Below are 24,911 nucleotides of genomic sequence, written 5' to 3'. Positions count from 1 at the left end.
GACTGCTGACGACTTGGACAGGACATTGACAATACAAAACAAAATCATTTTGATTGATTTATTACCTCTACTAATCAAAGACCATCAGCAAAAAAATGATTGTTCCAGGTAATTTTTAAAGAATGTCACATTAAAATCAACAGCAACTTTCTAGTTGCATAACTATTTGGAAATAGTGCACGTAGTAGATAACATTTAATACCATCTCATGTATACTAAAAGAGGGTCTGATGTTCTAGTAGTTTAATAACTCCAGACAAAGTCATCACTACGTTTTAAAGAGTGCCAAGATAGCCTGTTAAGATTATAGCATTTACCATGTTAGTAAAGTCTGATTAATGCTCACAAATTCTCAGGTACTTGTAGTCAAGAACCCATGGGAGAAATTATCTCCAAATGTGTTTAACGGCATCTCCAGTACTCAGATAACATTCTCTTCTACGTTAGTCTGTGTTATATGTGTGAACAGTTTCCAGTTGACCAAAGCATCCAATCCACTATTGTTTTCAATTAGAAAGTGTACATTCCTCGAAAAACACACTAAAGGATGGCATATTCTTTGCAGTGAATTATAACTGTAATGTAAGGATGAATCATTGTACGACTCTAGAACGCAGTCATTGCCTTCAATCTCAGCTCTTGCTAATACCCCACTTGAGTTAAGTATAGTTTTAAGGAATCACTAACTTAAATCTAAAACTGTTTCTGGCAGCACACAATAAGACTTCCTCAGGCTCCCTCAAGAGTTAATACAATAATGTACTGAATCTGAACTTTCTCCAAAGACTATACTTGGGACTACGACTCCTTTGAATTATAAGGCACTCAGGTTGGGATAATGTGCTGAATGAAAAAGGGAAATTGATTAAAAGTCTGATTTTAATACATCTTATGTGATTGAATATCTTGATTAATGATCACTAGGAATTATATCTCTTTTCACTCAGTGTCAATGTCAAACAACTACAGACTTAGATTCACAAAACTAGTTTGATAATCTGCACTGCATTGCACACCTATGCACAGGGGTTTATGTAAGATTTTAGATAAATAAGAAAGGTTTTGCAGTGTATAATTAAAGTCAACAAAAGCTGCATGGAGAAGGGCCTAGTTAAAGCATCAAGCATTCTGCATTGTTAAGCTGCAACACATTCTCTCTCCCCAGCACATGGTAGTTTAGGTGTTAAATAACTTGTGTGTTTGTATAGCACACATCTACCTGATGGCACTAATTTTTGCACTGCCCATGGATGAAAAGTTGAGTGCACCAGTGAGGATATTTGTCTATGAATGGTGTGCTAATTAAGGAGAGATCACTGGAGAAGATAAGTTAGTCTAAAGCCTGAAAGTACAATGCGAAGTGGAATACCCACTTTGTCTTTCCTTTAAGTTAATAATTGTAATGATATATACCACTGCTTTCCAAACTTTTTAGAATCACAACCTAATTTTTATAAAGTCAATATTGGCACCCCTCCTAGCTTTAATGGACATGAGTTGGTGTTTTTCAATATAATAGAAGCACTGTGTGGTAGTGCACTGTCATTTATATCAAGCACATTTTCCTTATAAATAGCCACTAAATTTCACATGCATACAGTTTTACTGATAAGACTTTATTGCACACAAATGATGTGTGCTCGTGTTTCAGTGAATATTTATTATTTGTGCATCACAAAGTAAAAGCTTCTTGATTTGTTTTTATCCTATTGAAATCTTTGTTTCCGTCACACTTCAGAAAAACAAAAAATGTACTTATTTTTTGCTTTCCTAACTGCTGAATGTATACAGTTAATTTACAGGTTTACATTTATTTGTGTATTACAAGTAGTTATCTCACTATTGCCTCTTCTTTCAAACTCCTGTACCCCACCAAGATTGTCAAATAATTAATTTTACTTTTCTATCTCTGACTTGAAATTGAGAGGACTTTGTAAACCCCAATCCTCATGTTCACAAAATAAGCAGGAATTTGTCAAAAGACATAGTCAAATATTTGACCTCCGTCTTTGATGCACAGCAAATGTGACAAAATGAAAACAGAATTTAAAAGCCTTTTTATTGCTTGTACTTTTATGACCCACCAACATCGGCTAGCGACCTACCAGTGGGTCAACAACCACAGTTTGCAAAACACCTTTCTATGGTGAGAATGGTACCACTAAAGAACCTGTGTACATATTTGAGGATGACAGAGGAAATGAATATAAACCATTAAACCCAAAACAAAAAATCTGTGTTTTCTGTTTCTCCCTTTTTTTTAATTCCAGGCTGCTGACGACTTGGACAGGACATTGACTATGCAAGGCAAAACCACTGCTTCAATGGTTCATTTAGTAACTGCAATAATAAAGCACATCCTCAAAAGAGTGATTTTTGCAGGTAATTTTGAATGAATGTCACATTAAAATCAACAGCAACTTTCTAGTTGCATAACTATTTCGAGCTAGAGCACATAGTAGATATCATTTAATACCATCTCATAAATATTAAAAGAGGGTCTGATGTTCTAGTGGTTTAATAACTCCAGACAAATTCATCACTACGTTTTAAAGAATGCCAAGATAGCATTATAAGATTATAGAAAAGACACAGGCAACGCGGGAGCAGACACTATAGCTCTGATTACCGCTACCTGTTCATGGCTGCTATGCGCCTTTGCTGATTTTAAAATGTGTCCTTGTGAAATTGAAATGCAATTTTTTTAAAAAACAATTCTGGTTAAGAATTTGCTAGTGACCTGTATGCTTTAGGGTGATTACAACTCATCTCATACCTTACCTGCCTACGAAACCGGCTCCCTCGCGCTCTCCTAACACACCCCAGGCTGCATCCGATCACGCCACACGGGCGAGGAGGCTCAGGCGGGGAGCGGCCACAAATGCAACAGGCAACGCGGGAGTGCAGCGGACGCGCGCAGCGGGCGTGCAGGTGGCGCACCGGTGGCGCGCCGAAGGTGCGCCAATGGCAAGCCCGTCGGTGCCCGTCCGCGCCCAGGGGCCAGATCCCCTGCACAAATTTTAACCTATTTCTCTGCGGAATTAAGAGCCCTTCATCGAGCGGACCGTACGATCTGCCCAGCCACTCATACACGCCTTAACCATACAGGCATTCTCCATATTCGAAAGACTCCTCATGAACTTCCGCATATTGTCTGCCACCAGGGGCAGGCATCACTCCTATTGCCACCAAAAATACTGTACTTTGGATGCTCTATCTTAACACCTGCTCCCTTGTCAAGCACCAGTTAGACATCTTCCTACTCTTGTTGTCAGACAAGCCAGACATTCTCTTTATTATAGAGACATGGTTGAACCTGGACTCCACTCCCGACATATTGGCAGCCCTTCCCCAACATTATTATATTCTACATGTCGACCGGCCAGCAGGGAAAGTGGGTGGCGGAGTAGCGGCTATTATCCACAAGGATCATACATTTACCTCCATGTCATCCCTAAATCTTCCTGCAGCAGACAACCTGATTGTCAAGCTTGATTCTTGCGCAGGGCCATTGATCTGTGTCCTGATATACAGACCCCCACAACATATGCCATCATTTCCTCTCTTACTGAGCGAGCAGCTGGCCATGCTGGCTACAGAATATGCTAAAATATTACTAATAGGTGATCTCAACTACCGGCATAATGATGTTCTCGGTGGGCCTCAGTCCACTGAGTTGACGGAAATGCTCTCAAATCTTAATTTCATCCACCATATCTCCTCGGCTACACATATTAAAGGTCATACCTTGGACCAGGTATGGACAACTAATCTCGAGGTTTCTATCCCCATAATACGTCTATGTATCTGGTCTGCCCACTATTTAATAAAATTCGTAATCTCGCTTCCCATGAGCATTATGACCCCGGCAATAATGGGGGGTCTGATCAGGAAATGGAGCACCGTTAATAAACAAGATTTCCTGGACAGCTTTATGAGTTCTATCCCCGCATCTAATCCTGATGTGGATCTTGCTAAAACTAACATCTCAGACTGCCTATTAGTAGCCATCAACAAACATGCCCCCTTCAAACAACTCCAACTCGCTCGCCGCTCTGAAGCCCAGAAATGGTTCTCACTCGACCTTAGAGCTCAAAAACTTGATCTACGTCAAAAAGAGAGGAAATGGAGACTTACATACTCTCCGGAAGGGAAACTCATCTACCTAGCTGCTCGCAAAGACTACAAAAAAGCCATTATTTCTGCCAAATCCTCCCATTTTTCAGTCCGAATCATAAACTCTGATAATAAATCAAGGATATCTTCACAATAGTGAATGAGCTATACAATGAAGAAAGAACTCTACCTAAGTCTGTTGCGACTCAAGACCTATGTAACTCCTTGAAAGACTATTTCTTGGACAAAATCTCCAGTATTAAGGCCAGTATTTCCAGCCCCTGCCCCAAGGAGGACTCCCTGGCCTTGACATCCAACTCGCACACCTTACACCACTTCTCTATCATAGATGCTCAGTCACTACGGGCTCTTCTAGCTAGGGTAAAATCTGGCTCACCTAGGGACTGCTGTCCCCCATATATTCTTAAGGACGTCTTTTCATTTTTTTCTGTTCCCATCCTGACCTTTCTGAATGAGTCCTTGTCGCAGGGTAGGGTCCCTAAAGCCTTTAAGGATGCAGTTGTGGTCCCCCTCCTACAAAAATCTGGAATGGACCCCGAGAATCTTACCAACTATAGGCCCATCTCCCTGCTTCCATATCTGGCCAAAGTCCTCGAAGCTCATGTAGCCACTTGTCTGTCTAATTTCATTGAGCAAACAGATCATCTGGACCCTCATCAAGCAGGGTTCCGCCCCGCCCACTCCACTGAGACTGTAATCCTAGCGGTACTGGACACCATGCGAGGTAATGCTGATTAGGGAATCCCCCAGGCCCTGCCAAGATCTTGTGAGGTATCCAGGCCACTGGATTCCCCCAGTTCCTCCTGCCAGTTATGTTTGTACACCTACTGGCCGGTCAAAGGGTCTCCAGACCCCTTCCAGTCCTTCTCACCCTCCTCTGGCTGCCAATCTGGTCTCAAAGAGCAAGGGTAGAACAGGGGCACAAAAGGACCCGCCGGCAATGGATCCAGCATCGTTCAACACCAGTCTGACTCAGTGTCTACCTCGAAGTAGAGGCCAGGTTCAACATCGGCTGGGGACACAGCCAACCCCAGTGGCGGGCATTGTGCCGGTAGAATTGGCGCCATGGGAGGCGTAATGAGGTCAACCAGTGACGATGCGGATCCAGGCCTGGATCCAGGGGGATCCAGTGGCACCGAGGCTGAAACTGCCAAAGCCACAGGCCCAGGGCCCCTAGCTGAGTCTGCGGGGCCCAAAGGCGTGCTGGCGGTGTCAGACTACCCAAAGATGGCATGCATTGCTTTGTAGGGGAGAAGTCAAAGAGCGACAATACTTATTCAACTTGTTTTTGTGCCTTGACTTAACTGACCCAGATTGCGAAGACTTCGACTAAGAATGGTGCTGGCTCCGCGATCAGTCCCTTGACCTCCTCCATGACCAGGACCTTGAGCAAAGCAGAGCAGACTGCCGAGCCTCGAGGAGGTTTCAGGACTGCTCACGCAAAGGCTTTGGGGCCATCGTCCGGCAGTCAGAGTTCGACTTGGGGTCTTGGTCGTGCTCCAGGCAGTAGAGGCACACGCGGTGCGGATCCATCACCGATATCAGTCGGTTACAGGAACCACAAGCCTTAAAGCCGAGCATCCCTCATGCACCAGAAGTCGATTGACTCAAAAACAACAAAGTCGACAAATGCGAGAAAAAAGCTCTGTCCAAAAATTACTGGGGGTACCGCTCTCTCCGGATCTGCGTTGCTGGCGTGGAAAAAGAAAGAACTGACATCAGCGAGCAAGAGCGATGTCTATGTAGCTACCGCAACTTCATCCTAGCGACCACGACGCTAATGACGAAGGCGGAGTCGACGGACTTCAAATTCCGACAAGCAGGGGTACTGCTGATTAAACACTTTCCGGATCCAGTCACATGCCTGGTGCCTGGAGGTAATTCTAAGTTAAGGAATTTATAACTAACTGTTTCCTTCAGATATATTTGTTTCTGTCACACTCCAGAATTACAAAAAACGTGCTTAATTTCTTCTTTCCTAACTGCTGAATGTGTACAGTTCATTGACAGGTATTTACATTTTGTTTGTGCATAAAAAGTAAATATCACACTATATCCTTTTCATTCAAACTCCCTGTACCCCAGCAAGATTTTCAAATAATTAATTTATTTTTCTCTCCCTGACGTGAAATTGTGATGAGTTTGTAAACCCCAATCCTCATGTTAACAAAATAAGCAGCAATTTGTCAGAAGACATAGCCAATTATTTGACCTCTGTCTTTGATGCACAGCAAATGTGACAAAATTAATACACAATTTAAAGGCCTTTTTGTTGCATGTACTTTTGTGACCCAACAAACTTTGGCTGGTGACGCACCAGTGGGTCATGAACCACAGTTTGCGAAACACCGTTCTATGGTGAGAGTGGTACCACCAAAGAACTTGTGTACAGATTTCAATATAACAGAGGAAATGAAAATATAAACCATTAAAATCCTAAACAATAAATCTGTGTTTTCTGTTTCTCCCTTATGTTTTATTCCAGACTGCTGACGACTTGGACAGGACATTGACAATACAAAACAAAATCATTTTGATTGATTTATTACCTCTACTAATCAAAGACCGTCAGCAAAAAAATTATTTTTCCAGGTAATTTTTAAAGAATGTCACATTAAAATCAACAGCAACTTTCTAGTTGCATAACTATTTGGAAATAGTGCACGTAGTAGATAACATTTAATACCATCTCATGTATACTAAAAGAGGGTCTGATGTTCTAGTAGTTTAATAACTCCAGACAAAGTCATCACTACGTTTTAAAGAGTGCCAAGATAGCCTGTTAAGATTATAGCATTTACCATGTTAGTAAAGTCTGATTAATGCTCACAAATTCTCAGGTACTTGTAGTCAAGAACCCATGGGAGAAATTATCTCCAAATGTGGTTAACGGCATCTCCAGTACTCAGATAACATTCTCTTCTACGTTAGTCTGTGTTATATGTGTGAACAGTTTCCAGTTGACCAAAGCATCCAATCCACTATTGTTTTCAATTAGAAAGTGTACATTCCTCGAAAAACACACTAAAGGATGGCATATTCTTTGCAGTGAATTATAACTGTAATGTAAGGATGAACCATTGTACGACTCTAGAACGCAGTCATTGCCTTCAATCTCAGCTCTTGCTAATACCCCACTTGAGTTAAGTATAGTTTTAAGGAATCACTAACTTAAATCTAAAACTGTTTCTGGCAGCACACAATAAGACTTCCTCAGGCTCCCTCAAGAGTTAATACAATAATGTACTGAATCTGAACTTTCTCCAAAGACTATACTTGGGACTACGACTCCTCTGAATTATAAGGCTCTCAGGTTGGGATAATGTGCTGAATGAAAAAGGGAAATTGATTAAAAGTCTGATTTTAATACATCTTATGTGATTGAATATCTTGATTAATGATCACTAGGAATTATATCTCTTTTCACTCAGTGTCAATGTCAAACAACTACAGACTCAGATTCACAAAACTAGTTTGATAGTCTGCACTGCATTGCACACCTATGCACAGGGGTTTATGTAAGATTTTAGATAATTAAGAAAGGTTTTGCAGTGTATAATTAAAGTCAACAAAAGCTGCATGGAGAAGGGCCTAGTTAAAGCATCAAGCATTCTGCATTGTTAAGCTGCAACACATTCTCTCTCTCCAGCACATGGTAGTTTAGGTGTTAAATAACTTGTGTGTTTGTATAGCACACATCTACCTGATGGTACTAATTTTTGCACTGCCCATGGATGAAAAGTTGAGTGCACCAGTGAGGATATTTGTCTATGAATGGTGTGCTAATTAAGGAGAGATCACTGGAGAAGATAAGTTAGTCTAAAGCCTGAAAGTACAATGCGAAGTGGAATACCCACTTTGTCTTTCCTTTAAGTTAATAATTGTAATGATATATACCACTGCTTTCCAAACTTTTTAGAATCACAACCTAATTTTTATAAAGTCAATATTGGCACCCCTCCTAGCTTTAATGGACATGAGTTGGTGTTTTTCAATATAATAGAAGCATTGTGTGGTAGTGCACTGTCATTTATATCAAGCACATTTTCCTTATAAATAGCCACTAAATTTCACATGCATACAGTTTTACTGATAAGACTTTATTGCACACAAATGATGTGTGCTCGTGTTTCAGTGAATATTTATTATTTGTGCATCACAAAGTAAAAGCTTCTTGATTTGTTTTTATCCTATTGAAATCTTTGTTTCCGTCACACTTCAGAAAAACAAAAAATGTACTTATTTTTTGCTTTCCTAACTGCTGAATGTATACAGTTAATTTACAGGTTTACATTTATTTGTGTATTACAAGTAATTATCTCACTATTGCCTCTTCTTTCAAACTCCTGTACCCCACCAAGATTGTCAAATAATTAATTTTACTTTTCTATCTCTGACTTGAAATTGAGAGGACTTTGTAAACCCCAATCCTCATGTTCACAAAATAAGCAGGAATTTGTCAAAAGACATAGTCAAATATTTGACCTCCGTCTTTGATGCACAGCAAATGTGACAAAATGAAAACAGAATTTAAAAGCCTTTTTATTGCTTGTACTTTTATGACCCACCAACATCGGCTAGCGACCTACCAGTGGGTCAACAACCACAGTTTGCAAAACACCTTTCTATGGTGAGAATGGTACCACTAAAGAACCTGTGTACATATTTGAGCATGACAGAGGAAATGAATATAAACCATTAAACCCAAAACAAAAAATCTGTGTTTTCTGTTTCTCCCTTTTTTTTAATTCCAGGCTGCTGACGACTTGGACAGGACATTGACTATGCAAGGCAAAACCACTGCTTCAATGGTTCATTTAGTAACTGCAATAATAAAGCACATCCTCAAAAGAGTGATTTTTGCAGGTAATTTTGAATGAATGTCACATTAAAATCAACAGCAACTTTCTAGTTGCATAACTATTTCGAGCTAGAGCACATAGTAGATATCATTTAATACCATCTCATAAATATTAAAAGAGGGTCTGATGTTCTAGTGGTTTAATAACTCCAGACAAATTCATCACTACGTTTTAAAGAATGCCAAGATAGCATTATAAGATTATAGAAAAGACACAGGCAACGCGGGAGCAGACACTATAGCTCTGATTACCGCTACCTGTTCATGGCTGCTATGCGCCTTTGCTGATTTTAAAATGTGTCCGTGTGAAATTGAAATGCAATTTTTTTTAAAAACAATTCTGGTTAAGAATTTGCTAGTGACCTGTATGCTTTAGGGTGATTACAACTCATCCCATACCTTACCTGCCTACGAAACCGGCTCCCTCGCGCTCTCCTAACACACCCCAGGCTGCATCCGATCACGCCACACGGGCGAGGAGGCTCAGGCGGGGAGCGGCCACAAATGCAACAGGCAACGCGGGAGTGCAGCGGACGCGCGCAGCGGGCGTGCAGGTGGCGCACAGGTGGCGCGCCGAAGGTGCGCCAATGGCAAGCCCGTCGGTGCCCGTCCGCGCCCGTACGGGCCCAGGGGCCAGATCCCCTGCACAAATTTGAACCTATTTCTCTGCGGAATTAAGAGCCCTTCATCGAGCGGACCGTGCGATCTGCCCAGCCACTCATACACGCCTTAACCATACAGGCATTCTCCATATTCGAAAGACTCCTCATGAACTTCCGCATATTGTCTGCCACCAGGGGCAGGCATCACTCCTATTGCCACCAAAAATACTGTACTTCGGATGCTCTATCTTAACACCTGCTCCCTTGTCAAGCACCAGTTAGACATCTTCCTACTCTTGTTGTCAGACAAGCCAGACATTCTCTTTATTATAGAGACATGGTTGAACCTGGACTCCACTCCCGACATATTGGCAGCCCTTCCCCAACATTATTATATTCTACATGTCGACCGGCCAGCAGGGAAAGTGGGTGGCGGAGTAGCGGCTATTATCCACAAGGATCATACATTTACCTCCATGTCATCCCTAAATCTTCCTGCAGCAGACAACCTGATTGTCAAGCTTGATTCTTGCGCAGGGCCATTGATCTGTGTCCTGATATACAGACCCCCACAACATATGCCATCATTTCCTCTCTTACTGAGCGAGCAGCTGGCCATGCTGGCTACAGAATATGCCAAAATATTACTAATAGGTGATCTCAACTACCGGCATAATGATGTTCTCGGTGGGCCTCAGTCCACTGAGTTGACGGAAATGCTCTCAAATCTTAATTTCATCCACCATATCTCCTCGGCTACACATATTAAAGGTCATACCTTGGACCAGGTATGGACAACTAATCTCGAGGTTTCTATCCCCATAATACGTCTATGTATCTGGTCTGCCCACTATTTAATAAAATTCGTAATCTCGCTTCCCATGAGCATTATGACCCCGGCAATAATGGGGGGTCTGATCAGGAAATGGAGCACCGTTAATAAGTAAGATTTCCTGGACAGCCTTATGAGTTCTATCCCCGCATCTAATCCTGATGTGGATCTTGCTAAAACTAACATCTCAGACTGCCTATTAGTAGCCATCAACAAACATGCCCCCTTCAAACAACTCCAACTCGCTCGCCGCTCTGAAGCCCAGAAATGGTTCTCACCCGACCTTAGAGCTCAAAAACTTGATCTACGTCAAAAAGAGAGGAAATGGAGACTTACATACTCTCCGGAAGGGAAACTCATCTACCTAGCTGCTCGCAAAGACTACAAAAAAGCCATTATTTCTGCCAAATCCTCCCATTTTTCAGTCCGAATCATAAACTCTGATAATAAATCAAGGATATCTTCACAATAGTGAATGAGCTATCCAATGAAGAAAGAACTCTACCTAAGTCTGTTGCGACTCAAGACCTATGTAACTCCTTGAAAGACTATTTCTTGGACAAAATCTCCAGTATTAAGGCCAGTATTTCCAGCCCCTGCCCCAAGGAGGACTCCCTGGCCTTGACATCCAACTCGCACACCTTACACCACTTCTCTATCATAGATGCTCAGTCACTACGGGCTCTTCTAGCTAGGGTAAAATCTGGCTCACCTAGGGACTGCTGTCCCCCATATATTCTTAAGGACGTCTTTTCATTTTTTTCTGTTCCCATCCTGACCTTTCTGAATGAGTCCTTGTCGCAGGGTAGGGTCCCTAAAGCCTTTAAGGATGCAGTTGTGGTCCCCCTCCTACAAAAATCTGGAATGGACCCCGAGAATCTTACCAACTATAGGCCCATCTCCCTGCTTCCATATCTGGCCAAAGTCCTCGAAGCTCATGTAGCCACTTGTCTGTCTAATTTCATTGAGCAAACAGATCATCTGGACCCTCATCAAGCAGGGTTCCGCCCCGCCCACTCCACTGAGACTGTAATCCTAGCGGTACTGGACACCATGCGAGGTAATGCTGATTGGGGAATCCCCCAGGCCCTGGTACTCTTGGACCTCTCTGCCACGTTCGACACGGTCTATCATGACATCTTAATGGACTGTGTCGAACAGGCTGGCATTAGTGGCCCACCCCATAGCTGGATTGCGTCCTTCCTCAGCGGCCGCACCCAAGTGGTTTGCTAGGCCCCCTTCATTGCCTCTAAACTACTTACGACCTGTGGAGTCCCTCAGGGATCCTCACTTTTCCCTCTGCTATTTAATCTGTATCTGCTACCCCTGATTAAGTCTCTAAAGTCTAATGAAACTATCACCTTTAATTATGCTGACGATCTTACGCTGATTTTTACGATCGATAATTCCCCTGAGTCTATCCAGCAATTCCAGGGCACCATGCTCCACATCCGCCAGTGGATGGACTAAAACCACCTGAAACTGAACCCTGGTAATACAGAGATTATCCTGAATGGGAGGTGTCAAAATTTTGGGGCCCACACTATTGGCCCACAGAACTCGGTTCCCCCCCTACTCCCTCTTCTTCATTAAAAAGACTAGGGGTGACTATTAATAGTGATCTATCCTTGAAAACCCATATAGGCACAGTGGTATCCACCTGCTTTTTTCAACTGCGCAGGATTAGGAATATCAGTCGCATGCTCACCCATTCGGCTCTGATTCAGGTGGTGATAGCCTTGGTGCTATCTCACCTGGACTACGCCAATTCTATCTACTTGGGCTTACCGATTTTTCTCAGCAAGCGCCTCCAGTTAGTTCAGAACCAGGCAGCCAGATTAATCCATCAGCAACCAAGATGGCAATCTGCCAGACCCCTGCTGAGAAAACTTCATTGGCTTCCCATCTCTCAACGTACAGTATTTAAGACGGCCTGTATTATCTTTAAGTCCCTGCATGATTGCAGCCCCAAATTCATTAAATGTCTTTTACCCAGGTACACTCCCTCCCGCCTTGACAGGCTCGGCATTTCGATCGGATTTTTGCCACGATACACCTCTATGAGATGCGCTATCTCTACGCGCAACGAGAATTTACCCTCTGGGGTACCTTACAAAAGCCTGGGCCACCTGCCCATGATCCCTAACAAAAATATTGATAGGACTCTGTGATTTCTTGTGGGCCTTTTCCGGACTCTGAGCTCCTCTCTTATTGGAGAAATTTTTGTGAGTTTGAATCTATCTACGACAGATCGACCCATCGTTGTGATTTCTCATCCTGGATTTAGATCTACCATCTCTTTTGAGTCGAAATTCAGTCTTTTTGTGAAGCATCCTATTGTTACCGTGCATCGCCCACGTTTCTCCCTCTCTGAAGATAGGGATATGATTGAATAATATGATGTGAAGCTGCAGCCTGGATTCCATTTTTCAACGCAAAACTCTATAAAAAGCATTGTATTTAATTATAGTTTTGAACTTTTTTGGTATATTGCTGATGTTCTGACAAATCACTGAAGAAATTTCATGTACCTTATTCTGCGCCCTGACGAAGGATTGGAGAATATCGGTCCTGTTCCGAAACGCGCGTCGGCGCTTGTTGTTCTGTTGTTTCTTTTTCTTTTCTTGTATGTTGTTTTTAATGATGTATATATATGAATGTTTCTCTTTTGTGAATTGTTTGTGATTTCTGTATATAGTGTTGAGTGGTATGACTGATGATGGTTTGGATGAGTGTGATTCGTGATTATATTGAAGTTGTGAGCGGGCAGGCTGCACTTTTGTGTTTGAAATGTAAATAGGGTATGTATATATAGTTATGTCTTTATGGTTTTTGATCTAACAAATGAAAAGAAATGTTCTCAAAAAATAAATAGACATATGCTTTTTGAACAAATAATTCCTGTGTGGGACAATGATGATGTTTTGAATCAAAGATAAGAGCGTTTGCCTTTTTCTGTATTTTTTGATCTAGGGGGGGTTTCCATGTGTTTGATTTCACACTCCCTCCCGATCCTCCGTTCTGCCAGTCTTCAACTTTTGGTTACCCCGTCATTTAAGCTACAACGATAAGGCAGTTGCAGGTTTGCAACTTTAGCTCCTAGACTCTGGAATTCCCTTCCTTAGAAATTCGATCCTGTAACAACCTTCTGAGTTTTAGGAAAATGTTAAAAACTTGGCTGTTCTCACAGGCCCGTGTGTAAGACGTCCCAGGTTCCAGTACAGGCTATAGCAAGCGCCAAGTAACCACTCGGTGAACGTGCGCTTTATAAGACATTATTAACATAACATAACATATAGCATTTACCTTGTTAGTAAAGTCTGATTAATGCTCACAAATTCTCAGGTAGTTGTAGTCAACAATCCATGTGAGAAATTATCTCCAAATGTGGTTAACGACATATCCAGTACTCAAAGTACATTCTCTTCTACGTTATTCTGTGTTATATGTGTGAACAGTTTCCAGTTGACCAAAACATCCACTGCATATTGTTTTCAATTTGAAAGTGTACCTTCCTTGAAAAACACACTGAAGGATGGCATATTCTCTGCAGTGAATTATAACTGTAATGTAAGGATGAACCATTGTACGACTCTAGAACGCAGTCATGGCCTTCAACCTCAACCTCTTGCTAATAATCCACTTGAGTTAAGTATAGTTTTAAGGAATCACTAACTTAAATCTAAAATTGTTTCTGGCAGCACACAATAAGACTTCCTCAGGCTCCCTCAAGTGTTAATACAATAATGTACTGAATCTGAACTTTGTCCAAAGACAATACTTGGGACTACGACTCCTCTGAAGTATAAGGCACTCAGGTTGGGATAATGTGCTGAATGAATAAGGAAAATCGAATAAAAGTCTAATTTTATTACATCATATGTGATAGAATATCTTGATTAATGATGACTAGGAATTATATCTCTTTTCACTCAGTGTCAATGTCAAACAGCTACAGACTCAGATGCACAAAACTAGTTTGATACTCAGCACTACATTGCATACCTTTGCACAGGGGTTTATTTAAGATTTTAGGTAATTCAGAAAGGTTTTGCAGTATATAAGTAAAGTCAACAAACGCTGCATGGTGAAGGGCCTAGTTAAAGCATCAAGCATACTGCATTGTTGAGCTGCCACACATTCTCTCTCACCGGCACATGGTAGTTTGGGTGTTAAATAACTTGTCTGATTGTAAAGTGCACATCTACCTGGGGATTTTTGGGACTTATAGAATATATATTTATTTTTTTACTCAACTGAATGGCACTCATTTTTGCACTGCCCAGGGATGAAAAGTTGAGTGCACCAGTGAGGATATTTGTCTATGAATGGTGTGATAATTAAGGAGAGATCACTGCAGAAGATAAGTTAGTCTAAAGCCTGAAAGTACAATGCGAAGTGGATTACCTACTTTGTCTTTCCTTTAAATTAATAATTTTAATGATATATACCCCTACTTTCCGAACTGTTGAGAACCACAACCTAATTTTTAGAAAGTCAATACTGGCACCCCGCCTAGCTTTAATGGACATGAGTTGGTGTTTTTCAATATAATTGAAGCACTGTGTGGTAGTGCACTGTTACTTATATAAAGCATATTTTCCTGTGAAGTGGCCACTAAATTTCACATGCATACAGTTTTACTGATAAGACTTTACCGCACACAAATGATAATGTGTGCTTGTGTTTCAGTAAATATTTATTATTTGTGCATCACAAAGTAAAAGCTTCTTGATTTATTTTTATCCTATTGAAATATTTGTTTCCGTCATACTTCAGAATTACAAAAAATGTACTTTGATGCACAGCAAATGTGACACAATGAAAACAGAATGTAAAAGCCTTTTTATTGCTTGTACTTTTATGACCCACTAACATCGGCTAGCGACCTACCAGTGGGTCAACAACCACAGTTTGCGAAACACCTTTCTATGGTGAGAATGGTACCACTAAAGAACCTGTGTACATACTTGAGCATGACAGAGGAAATGAATATAAACCATTATAGCCCAAAACAATAAGTCTGTGTTTTCTGTTTCTCTTTTTTTTTTTTATTCCAAGCTGCTGACGACTTGGACAGGACATTGACTATGCAAGGCAAAACCATTGCTTCAATGGTTCATTTATTAACTGTAATAATAAAGCACATCATCAAAAGAGTGATTTTTCCAGGTAATTTTGAATGAATGTCACATTAAAATCAACATCATCTTTCTAGTTGCATAACTATTTGGAGATAGTGCACATAGTAGATATCATTTAATACCATCTCATAAATATTAAAAGAGGGTCTGATGTTCTAGTGGTTTAATAACTCCAGACAAAGTCATCACTGAGTTTTAAAGAATGCCAAGGTAGCAGTTTAGGATTCTAGCATTTACCTTGTTATTATAGTCTGATTAATGCTCACAAATTCTCAGGTAGTTGTAGTCAAAAACCCATGTGAGTAATTATCTCCAAATGTGGTAACGGCATATTCAGTACTCAAAGTACATTCTCTTCTACGTTATTCTGTGTTATATATGTGAACAGTTTCCAGTTGACCAAAGCATCCACTCCACTATTGGTTTCAATTAGAAAGTGTACCTTCTTTGAAAAACACACGGAAGGAAGGCATATTCTCTGCAGTGAATTATAACTACAATGTCAAAATGAACCATTGTACGACTGTAGAACACAGTGATTGCCTTCAATCTCAAGCTCTTGCTAATACCCCACTTGAGTTAAGTATAGTTTTAAGGAATCACTAACTTAAATCTAAAACTGTTTCTGGCAGCACACAATAAGACTTCCTCAGGCTCCCTCAAATGTTAATACAATAATGTACTGAATCTGAACTTCTCCAAGGACAATATTTGGGACTACGACTCCTCTGAAGTATAAGGCACTCAGGTTGGGATAATGTGCTGAATGAATTAGGAAAATTGATTAAAAGTCTGATTTTAATACATCTTATGTGATTGAATATCTTGATTAATGATCACTAGGAATTATATCTCTTTTCACTCAGTGTCAATGTCAAACAACTACAGACTCAGATTCACAAAATTAGTTTGATAAACTGCACTGCGTTGCACACCTTTGCACACACATTCTCTCTCTCCAGTACATGGTAGTTTGGGTGTCACTTGTGTGTTTGTAAAGTGCACATCTATCTGGGGATTTTTTGGACTTCTAGAATATATATTTTCTTTTTACTCACCTGAATGGCGCTCATTTGTGCACTGCTCATGGATGAAAAGTTGAGCGCACAAGTGAGGATATTTGTCTATGAATGGTGTGCTAATTAAGGAGAGATCACTGCTGAAGGTAAGTTGGTCTAAAGCCTGAAAGAACAATCGAAGTGGATAACCTACTTTGTCTTTCCTTTAAATTAATAATTTTAATGTTATATACCACTGCTTTCCAAACTTTTTAGAACCACAACCTAATTTTTAGAAAGTCAAGCGAGCACTCCAACAACGCTGTGACTCAGGCAGAAATCAATGAGCACGTCAGGGTACCAGTCCATCTTCCCTCCCTACATGTGGGTGCAAATATTTGCGGTCATGTGAAAAGGTGACACAAGATTACACAAGATTACATCAGATCCCTGAGTTTTGGACCTAGTCACCAGGGGTCACACTCTAGAATTCCTTCAGTGGACACCAACCCCCCCCACTCAAGGCTCCCCCCTCCCCTCGTCTTTACCTACTACAAAAGGAAGTTTGGGCAATGCATCTCAAGGATTCTAGAGAGAAGGTGCCATTCGTCCAGAAAGGGAAGGGTTTTTATTCTCGTTTTTTCCTAATAAAAAAGAAATCAGGAGACTGGAGGCCGATTCTGGACCTAAGAAATCTCAAGAAGTTTCTCAAGAAGCAGACGTTCAGGATGGTAACACTCTCAGATATCCTGGGTTGCTTTAACATTTGCATCTAGTATTGTAAAATAATTCATAAGAGGACTTTTCCGCACTTTTCCCCCTGTGGATGTGCCTCCTCCGGAATGGAGGCTCAATGTAGTACTGGCGCAGTTGATGAGACAACCGTTTGAACCAATTCACAAAGTGGAGCTTAAGTTTCTCACATGGAAGGCATCCCTCTTACTAGCTCTTACTTCTGCAAGCAGGGTGAGTGAAATGCAAGCCTTTACAATCAAAGAACCTTTTCGACATTTCATTGAAAACTATGTAACTTTATGGACAAACCAGACATTTATACCAAAGGTTCCAACACAATTCCATCTCAACGAACCGGTGATACTGCAATCTTTCTTTCCAAATCCATCCAGCCCGACAGAATGGGTACTGCAAACTTTCGATGTCAAGAGATGTTCGAAGTTCTACCTACACAAAACAAAAGAGACAAGAAACACAGATCAGCTCCTGGTTGCTTACGACAAGGAAAACATGGAACAGCTATAACAAAGGCTACGATCACTAGAGGTTTCTCATCTACGATTCAGTTCTGCCACAATTAGGCTAACAAGCCCCTGACAGCAAGGGCTAAGGCACACTCCACAAGAACAATTTCTGCATCTACAGCTTGGTTTGCTGGAGTGAAATTAGACAAAATATGCCGTGCTGCAACATGGAAGAATGTCCACGCGTTTACAATGCATTACTGTCTGCAAGCAAGGGGGAACAAGAAGATGCAGCGGTTGGACAAGCACTTATGCAACATCTCTTTAAATAAGGTCAGCCTCTTTTGTTTGACAGAAGAGGAGCTTTTTCTTTATTTAATAACAGTATTGCATATGTCTGAAATGTACATACAAACGCTGATACAAAATTATATGTGTGTATATATTACCAACTCTGGGTCCCAACAGTGGAACTGTGTCTTGATCCCACATTGGATGGCGTCCAATATTACCTTCTGCTTGGTTTTCTCTGAACTCCTTTCGTTGAGGTGTGTCAGACTCTGAGCTTCCATAGCTAACTGCTGTACATGATTATTGGGCTTTGTTGACTGCAGTTTCTGGACTATAGCGCAGTACAGCAGGTCCGAACAATGAAACGGGGTTTTTATTCTATGATTGAGGATGTCAGAAGTTAAAGTCTGTGATGATTTCTGTGAACCCCCTCCGATCAGGTGCAACCAACTCTTGGTCCGAACAGTGGAATGGTGTATTGATCCCACAGTGGAGTATGTTAGAACTGCATCTGAGAGTGGAGATGGAGGTACTTCCTTTGACCAGCTGCAACCAACTCTGGGTCCCAACAGTGGAACGATGTCTTGATCCCATAATGGATGATGTTAGAACTGCATCTGAGAGTGGAGATGAAGGTATGTCCTTCGACCAGGTGCAACCAACTGTAGGTCCGAACAGTGGAACGTGTATTGATCCCACAGTGTACTATGTTAGAACTGCATCTGAGAGTGGAGATGAAGGTACTCCCTTTGACTAGGTGGAACCAACTCTAGGTTCCAACAGTGGAACCATGTCTTGATTCCACAATGGAAGATGTCCGATATTACATTCTGCTTGTTCGAACAGCAGGTTCGAACAGTGAAACAAGGTCTTAATTCTATGATTGAGGATGTCAGAAGTTAAAAGAGTGTGATGATTTTAGTGTAAAGCTTCTGATGAGGCGCAACCAACTCTAGGTACCAACAGTGGAATGATGTCTTGATCCCTCAATGGACCATGTTAGAAGTGGATCTGAGAGTGGAGATGAAGGTACTCTCTTCGAGTAGGTGTAAGAAACTCTAGGTCCCAACAGTGGAACTATGTCTTGATCACACAATGGACGATGTTCGATATTACCTGTTGCTGGTTTTTCACAGAACTCCCTCTGTTGAGGTGCATCAGATTCTGTGCTTCTGTAGATAAGTGCTGCACATGTGTATTGGGCTTAGTTGACTGGTATCACTTGGAATACACCATGGTACAGCAGGTCCAAACAGTGAGATGGGGTCCTAATTATATGAGTAAGGATGTTAGAAGTTAAAGTTTGTGAGGATTCTGTGTACCCCCTCCGATGAGGTGCAAGCAACTCTAGGTCCCAACGGTGGAATGGTGTCTTCATCCCACAATGGACGATGTTAGAACAGTATCTGAGAGTGGAGATGGAGGTATTCCCTTCTACCAGCTGCAACCAACTCTAGGTTCCAAAAGTAGAACGGTTTGTCGACAGCACAATGGACGATGTTAGAACAGTATCTGAGAGTGGAGATGGAGGTATTCCCTTCTACCAGCTGCAACCAACTCTAGGTTCCAAAAGTAGAACGGTTTGTCGACAGCACAATGGACGATGGTAGAACTGTATTTGAGAGTGGAGATGAAAGTACTCTCTTCGATCAGGTGCATTCAACTCTAGGTCCCTACATTGAAACGGTGTCTTGATTCCACAATGGATGATGTCCGATATTACCTGCTGCTTGCTTTTCTCAGAAGTTTGTGTGTTGAGGTGCATCACAGTCTGTGCTTCCATAGCTAACTGCTGCACATCATTATTGGGCTTGGTTGACACTAGTCGGTGGAGTATTCTGTGGTACAGCAGGTGCGAACAGTGAAATGGGGTCTTGATTCTATAATTGAGGATGTCATAAGTTAAAGTCTGTGATTTCTGTGTAGCCCGTCTGATCAGGTGCAACCAACTCCGTGCTTTCAAATCCAACGGCATGTGGCTGTGAGTTGTGAATGACCACTGTATTTGGTCTAGACTGCGGTCTGCAGGGTTCACAATGTAGTTGAGTGGTAAAGGTTTAATGTCAGAATACAGTAGTAATTAGAACATCTATTGAAACATACACAATATTCTTTTAGTATGCTTGCTTCAAGAAGTTCTTTTTATATGAGTTATAGGTTTAGTAAAATGACCAAATTCATCTTGCAAGTCCAAAGGAACAGTGAATAGATTAGACTGTGGAGAGATTAAATCCCAATTCGAATTGTTTTGATTTATTCATTGTAGAGTTCTCTGTAATTTATATTGTTTTATTTTTTAAAGAGGGAGTGAGAAAAAGTATTGATGGTTGTGTGTGTGAGTACTGCCTTCAATTAACAATGCAGACAGTAGTGTTCACAATTCAGATAGAGTTGCTATTGTAGATGATGCAGTACTGTAAGAGAAGAGATTGCTGTAGAGGGCTCTGTCTGCACCACTTATGCGCATCATTGCAGGCTCCGCACACATTTTCTTTGCTTCGCGTATTGCAAACTGTAGAGCTCAAGTGAATGCTACGTGACTGTGGGCCCTTGCTGAACGCTCTCTTTGGCCCATACTGCAGACTTCAGTGTTCACATTTGACATTGAGTCGGTATTGTAGATGATGCAGTCCTGTAGGAAAAGACATTGCTCCAGTGTGGTCTGTCTGCACCGCTCATACGCATCATTGCGGGCTCTGCACACGTTTTTTGCTTCGTGTATTGCAAACCGTAGAGCTCAAGTAAATGACACGTTGCTGTGGTCCATTGCTGAACGCTCTCTCTGGCCTATACTGCAGACTTCAGTGTCCACATTTGACATTGAATCGGTATTATAGATGATGCCGTCCTGTAGGAAAAGACATTGCTCCAGTGCGCTCTGTCTGCACCACTCATATGCATCATTGCAGGCTCTGCACATGTTTTTTTGCTTCGTGTATTGAAAACTGCGGAGCTCAAGTGAATGCCAGGTGGCTATGCGCTCTTGCTGACTGCTCTCTCTAGCCTACACTGCAGACAGCAGTGTTCACAATTTAGATTGAGTTGCTATTGTAGATGATGCAGTCCTGTAGGAAAAGACATCGCTCCAGTGTGCTCTGTCTGCACCACTCATACGCATCATTGTGGGCTCTGCACACGTTTTTTTGCTTCGTGTATTGCAAACCGTAGAGCTCAAGTCAATGCCACGGGGCTGTGGGCCCTTGCTGAACGCTCTCTGTGGCCTATACTGCAGACTTCAGTGTCCCCATTTGACATTGAGTCGGTATTGTAGATGATACAGTGCTGTAGGAAGAGACATTGCTCAAGTGCGCTCTGTCAGCACCACTCATATGCATCATTGGAGGCTCTGCACACGTTTATTAGCTTTGTGTATTGTAAACTGTAGAGCTCAAGTGAATGCCAGATGGCTGTGGGCTCTTGCCGAATGCTCTCTCTGGCCTATACTGCAGACTTCAGTGTTCACAATTGAGATTGAGTCGCTATTGTATATAAAGAAGACCTGTAAGAGACGAGATTTCTGTAGTGTGCTCTGTATGCACCACTTATACGCATCATTGCAGGCTCCACACACGTTTTCTTTGCTTCGCGTTTTGCAAACTTACGAGCTCAAGTGAATGCTACGTGACTGTGGGCCCTTGCTGAACGCTCTCTCTGGCCTATACTGCAGACTTCAGTATCCACATTTGACATTGAGTCGGTATTATAGATGATGCAGTCCTGTAGGAAAAGACATTGCTCCAGTGCGCTCTGTCTGCACCACTCATATGCATCATTGGAGTCCCTGCACACGTTTATTTGCTTTGTGTATTGCAAACTAAACTGTAGAGCTCAAGTGAATGCCAAGGGGCTGTGGGCTCTTGCTGACTGCTCTCTCTGGCCTACACTGCAGACAGCAGTGTTCACAATTGAGATTGAGTCGCTATTGTTTATAAAGTAGACCTGTAAGAGATGAGATTTCGGTAGTGTGCTCTGTCTCCACCACTTATAAGCATCATTGCAGGCTCCGCACATGTTTTCTTTGCTTCGCGTATTGCAAACTGTAGAGCTCAAGTGAATGCTACGTGACTGTGGGGCCTTGCTGAACGCTCTCTCTGGCCTATACTGCAGACTTCAGTGTTCACATTTGACATTGGGTCGGTATTGTAGACGATGCAGTCCTGTAGGAAAAGACATCGCTCCAGTGTGCAATGTCTGCACCACTCATACGCATCATTGTGGACTCTGCACACGTTTTTTTGCTTCGTGTATTGCAAACCGTAGAGCTCAAGTCAATGCCACGGGGCTGTGGGCCCTTGCTGAACGCTCTCTGTGGCCTATACTGCAGACTTCAGTGTCCACATTTGACATTGAGTCGGTATTAGAGATGATGCAGTCCTGTAGGAAAAGACATTGCTCCAGTGCGTTCTGTCTGCACCACACATATGCATCATTGCAGGCTCTGCACATGGTTTTTTTGCTTCGTGTATTGCAAACTGTGGAGCTCAAGTGAATGTCAGGTGGCTGTGCACTTTTGCTGACTGCTCTCTCTGGCCTACACTGCAGACAGCAGTGTTCACAATTCAGATCGAGTCGCTATTGTAGATGAAGTAGACCTGTAAGAGAAGAGATTGCTGTAGTGTGCTCTGTCTGCACCACTTATAAACATCATTGCAGGCTCCGCACATGTTTTCTTTGCTTCGCGTATTGCAAACTGTAGAGCTCAAGTGAATGCTACGTGACTGTGGGCCCTTGCTAAACGCTCTCTGTGGCCTATACTGCAGACTTCAGTGTCCACATTTGACATTGAGTCGGTATTGTAGATGATGCAGTCCTGTAGGAAAAGAGATTGCTCCAGTGTGCTCTGTCTGCACCACTCACATGCATCATTGGAGGCTCTGCACACGTTTATTTGCTTCGTGTATTGCAAACTGTAGAGCTCAAGTGAATGCCAGGTGGCTGTGGGCTCTTGTTGACTGCTCTCTCTGGCCTACACTGCAGACAGCAGTGTTCACAATTGAGATCGAGTCGCTATTGTAGAGGAAGTAGACCTGTAAGAGAAGAGATTGCTGTAGTGTGCTCTGTCTGCACCACTTATAAGCATCATTGCAGGCTCCGCACTTGTTTTCTTTGCTTCGCGTATTGCAAACTGTAGAGCTCAAGTGAATGCTACGTGACTGTGGGCCCTTGCTGAACGCTCTCTCTGGCCTATACTGCAGACTTCAGTGTCCACATTTGACATTGAGTCCGTATTTTAGATGATGCAGTCCTGTAGGAAAAGACATGGCTCCAGTGCGCTCTGTCGGCACCACTCATATGCATCATTGCAGGCTCTGCACGTGTTTTTTGCTTTGTGTATTGCAAACTGTAGAGCGCAAGTGAATGCCAGGTGGCTGTGGGCTCTTGCTGACTGCTCTCTCTGACCTACACTGCAGACAGCAGTGTTCACAATTCAGATCAAGTCGCTATTGTAGATGAGGTAGTTCTGTAGGAAAAGACATTTTTCCAGTGTGCTCTGTCTGCACCACTCATACACATCATTGTAGGCTCTGCACACGTTTTTTTTGCTTCGTGTATTGCAAACCGTAGAGCTCAAGTCAATGCCACGTGGCTGTGGGCCCTTGCTGAACGCTCTCTGTGGCCTATACTGCAGACTTCAGTGTCCACATTTGACATTGAGTCGGTATTGTAGATGATGCAGTCCTGTAGTAAAAGACATTGCTCCAGTGCGCTCTGTCTGCACCATTCATATGCATCCTTGGAGGCTCTGCACACGTTTTTTTGCTTCGTGTAATGCAAACTGTAGAGTTCCAGTAAATGCCAGGTGGCTGTGGGCTCTTGTTGACTGCTCTCTCTGGCCTATACTGCAGACAGCAGTGTTCACAATTGAGATTGAGTCGCCATTGTAGATGAAGTAGTCCTGTAGGAAAAGACATTCCTCCAGTGCGTACTGTCTGCAGCACTCATACGTATCATTGCAGGTTCTGCACACGTTTTGGTTGCTTTGCGTATTGCAAACTGTAGAGCTTAAGTCAATGCCACGTCGCTGTGGGCCCTTGCTGAATGCTCTCTCTGGCCTATACTGAAGACTTCAGTGTTCACATTTGACATTGATCTGGTATTGTGGATGATGCAGTCCTGTAGATAAAGACATTGCTCCAGTGCGCTCTGTCTGCACCTCTCATACGCATCATTGCAGGCTCTGCACATGTTTTCTTTGCTTTGCGTATTGCAAACTGGAGAGCTCAAGTGAATGCCACATAGCTGTGGGCGCTTGCTGACCGCTCTCTCTGGCCTACACTGCAGACAGCAGTGTTCACAATTGAGATCGAGTCGCTATTGTAGTTGAGGTAGTCCTGTAGGAAAATACATTTTTCCAGTTTGCTCTGTCTGCACCACTCATACACATCATTGCAGGCTCTGTACATGTTTTTTTTAGTTTGCATATTGCAAACTGTAGAGCTCAAGTGAATGCCATGTGGCTGTGGGGCCTTGCTGACTGCTCACTCTGGCCTACACTGCAGACAGCAGTGTTCACAATTGAGATTGAGTCGCTATTGTAGATGAGGAAGTCCTGTAGGAAAAGACATTGCTCCAGTGTGTACTGTCTGCATCAAGCATATGTATAATTGCAGGCTTCCCACATGCTTTTTTGTTGCTTCGCTGACGACAAACTGGGTAGGTGATGTCACCTTACGTACCTGGGGGTCCTTGCTGACCACTCTGTGTGGCCTACACTGCAGACAGCAGTGTTCATAATTCAGATTGAGTCACTATTGCAGATAATGCTGTGTTGGTGGCAACAGATATTGCTCCTAGTACGGTCTGTCTACAGCACGCATTATCGGTGGCTGTGCACATGCTGAATACT

The sequence above is a fragment of the Lissotriton helveticus genome, chromosome 10 (assembly GCF_964261635.1).
Source record: "Lissotriton helveticus chromosome 10, aLisHel1.1, whole genome shotgun sequence".
Lineage (NCBI taxonomy): Eukaryota > Metazoa > Chordata > Amphibia > Caudata > Salamandridae > Lissotriton > Lissotriton helveticus.
This window is presented reverse-complemented; position numbering follows the sequence as displayed.